The sequence below is a fragment of the Carlito syrichta genome, unplaced genomic scaffold (assembly GCF_000164805.1).
Source record: "Carlito syrichta isolate Samal-C Ts95f unplaced genomic scaffold, Tarsius_syrichta-2.0.1 Scaffold302053, whole genome shotgun sequence".
NCBI lineage: Eukaryota > Metazoa > Chordata > Mammalia > Primates > Tarsiidae > Carlito > Carlito syrichta.
Genome location: NW_007246149.1, coordinates 889,853 through 893,282, shown reverse-complemented (window position 1 = coordinate 893,282; position 3,430 = coordinate 889,853). Strand labels below are relative to the sequence as shown.

Here is a 3,430-nt window from a genome sequence, read left to right as displayed (position 1 = left end):
TAAAGCTTGTGGGAAATCTCAGGGGAGAGACAGGTGTACTCCTCACCCTGGATTCAGCTGGAAAACTTCAGAAAAGTAAAAAATGGCACCTCCACATCTCACATTCCAGTCTTCTTTTTTAAGAAAGTCTCAAATCGGCCGGGCTCGGTGGCTCAGCCTGTAATCCCAGCACTTTGGGAGGCCAAGATGAGTGGATTGCCGGAGCCCGCGGGTTCGTGACCTGCCTGGGCAACTTGGCGAGACCTCATCTCTACAATAAACCAAAAATGAGCCGGGCGTGGTAGCGTGCCCCTGTAGTTCCACCTACTTGGAAGGCTGAGGCAGAAGGATCGCCGGAGCCCAGCAGGTCGAGGCTGCGGTGGCCGGGAGCGGCACTGCACTCCAGTCTGGGTGACAGAGTGAGACTCCAACTCAAAAAAAAAGTCTCAAATCAACAGGTCTTTTATCGCATCATTAAAATGTGACAAATAAGCCGGGCTCAGTGGCTCAGTCTGTAATCCCGCGCCTTTGGGAGACTGAGGTGAGTGGATTGCCTGAGCCTGCTGGTTCGAGACCCGCCTGGGCAGCGAGACCTCATCTCTACAATAAATCAAAAAATCAACCGGGCGTGGTAGCGCATGCCTGTAATTCCGGCTACTCGGAAGGCTGAGGCGGAAGGATCGCCGGAGTCTAGCAGGTCGAGGCTGCGGTGGCCGGGAGCGGCCACTGAGTGAGACTCCAACTCAAAAAAAAAAAAATGTGACAAATAGGTCTTAGAAATCATCTGACATCTTGTTTCTGCAGCTGGACAACTCCTAGATCTTCTTATTCATAACCTGCTGAACTGTTCCTTTCTCAGAGACATAGATACCTTCTAAAAATTTTCTGATATCCTTGTTTTTAACTGTTGTGGCTGCTGAATCACAGCAGCTAAATTTGAAACAAGCTCAGTGTCATTTCCTTCAAGAACTAATTCATATTTCTGGGCTTGAGATATGGAACAAGCAGCACAGGGCCTCATCTGAATCCTGCGGATGTATTTTTCGCCCAAGAAATTCCGAATTTCCACAAGAGACCCATTCTCCTGGATAACGAAGTTGATAGGGAGGTGAGCATACACAGACCTCATCTTGTAACAGAAGCCCAGTGTAACACCCTTGATCATGTTCTGTACATGACTGCACATAGTACGGACAGTGGCCAGTTCCTCTCTATTTCTCCACTACTTGTCAACCTGGAGCCTCTTGTTTTCATTGCAAGGAGACTGAGTTCTACATTGATGTGATTGAAGTCCCTCCGCAGGTTCCTCTGGGACCCTTCACGATAACTGTGCATCCCTTCAGGGTGGCGTCGACATTTTCTGGGATGTGGACTGTCTGATTGCTGAGAATGGTCTTCATTCTCGCAGTAGATGCGGCAAAGAGAGCCACATTCCAGTCTTTGCAGTCAATGCACATGACTCAAAGCAATTCATTAGGAGAAATGGAAGCACTTGAAGAAGCATGTGCAGAGAAGTGTATGGAAACATTTTTTATAGCTGAAATATTGGTGGTCTCTAAATGATTTGTTAGTAGACAAATGATAAAACAAAAAAAGATGCAGTGAGTAGTATTCTGCTGACGACTTACTCTGCAGCTGGATTTCTGTGCACTGATATGGAAAAACCCAAGGGAAAGCATTAGGTTATAAAAATATATGTGTGAGTCAGGCACAGTGGTTCATGCCTATAATCCCAGCACTTTGGGAGACTGAGGTGAGAGGACTGCCTGAGCCCATGGGTTCGAGACCAGCCTGGGCAACTTGGTGAGATCTCATCTCTACAATAAACGAAAAAATTAGCCAGGCGTGGTGGTGTGCACCTGTAGTTCCAGCTACTTGGAAGGCTGAAGTGAAAGGATCACCTGAGCCCAGCAGGTTGAGGCTGCAGTGGCCGGGCATGCCACTGCCCTCTAGCCTGGGTGACAGAGTGAGACGCCTACTCAAAAAAAAAAGGAAGGAAATGTATGTGTGATATAATCCCATATATGAAATTCAAAAGATACAATTGTTTATACTTATGCAGAGAAAAAGATCAAGAACAGGCCAAGCACCATGATGCTTGCCAATAATCCCATACTCTGAGAGGCTGAGACAGGAAAATTACTTGAGGTTAGGAGTTTGAGACCAGCCTGGGCAATATAGCGAGGCTTTATCACTACAAAAAAAAAAAAAAATAGCCAGATGTAGTGCTGTGCACCTGTAGTCCCAGGTACCTGGGAGACTGTGACAGGAGGAATACTTGAGCCCAGGAGTTTGACTATTGTGAGCTATAACTGTAGGTCACTACACTCCAGCCCGGGCAACAGAGAAAGACCCTGTCTCCAAAAAAAGAATATATACAAGCCAGGCTCGGTGGCTCAGCCTGTAATCCCGCGCCTTTGGGAGGCTGAGGTGAGTGGATTGCCTGAGCCCGTGGGTTCGAGACCCGCCTGGGCAACTTGGCGAGACCTCATCTCTACAATAAATCAAAAAATCAGCCGGGCGTGGTAGCACGCGCCTGTAATTCCAGCTACTCGGAAGGCTGAGGCGGAAGGATCGCCGAAGCCTAGCAGGTCGAGGCTGCGGTGGCCAGGAGTGGCCACTGCACTCCAGTCTGGGCGACCGAGTGAGACTCCAACTCAAAAAAAAAATAATAATAATATATACAAAGTATTATCAGTGGTTACTTCTGGGATTTGACATTCAGGGCAGGGAGAGCATTTTAGGAAAGGCATTTTAGGAAAAGGCAATTTCATATATATCACATGTTTTTGTAAATTGAATTTTTACAAGGAGAATATTTTTATTTATCATTTACATGAAAAAAATAAGTGCATGAAGAAAACTGAGGCAGTTAAAAAGCAGGAACTAAACTTTTACCAACCAGCATCATATTTTCCTTTAAACAGGAAAAAAGGAAAGACCACACAATTGACAGTTTTTATTGTCGTTATTTCACATTACAAATGCCACACAGGTACAGTTTTGCATGCTATCTTTGGGAGCATTTTAAAATTAGTTGTTGGATATGTGTAAAACTACTGGTATCAAGCTGAATTTATCTAAAGTGAACCCATACTCACCATCTGGTTAAAGTTGGCATCACTTGTTTTCCAATGGTAAGGCTGCTCAAATGAAACACACTGTCTTATGAAGAGTCTTATCCGAGCACATTTGCATGTGTGAAATATACCATGTGAGGCTGGCAGGGGCCAAAAGCTTAACCTGGTCTGAAATGAATCTCGTCATTGGACCCAGCAATTACATTCCTGGAAGCAAGAGAAGAGTAAGTCACACAAATGGGAGTAGGACTCTCAATGATTGTTTTTTTTGAGACAGAGTCTCAATATGTTGCCCAAGCTGTTCTTGAACTCCTGGACTCAAGCAGTTCTCCTGCCTTCTCCTCCCTAGTAGCTGGCACTACAGGAATGCA

At 45.7% G+C, this 3,430-nt stretch overlaps 1 pseudogene; it reads right to left on the bottom strand.

Moving 5' to 3' along the window:
- Window positions 1-795: 795 nt before the first annotated feature.
- On the bottom strand, window positions 796-1,379 carry LOC110595452 (annotated as a pseudogene).
- Window positions 1,380-3,430: the final 2,051 nt, after the last annotated feature.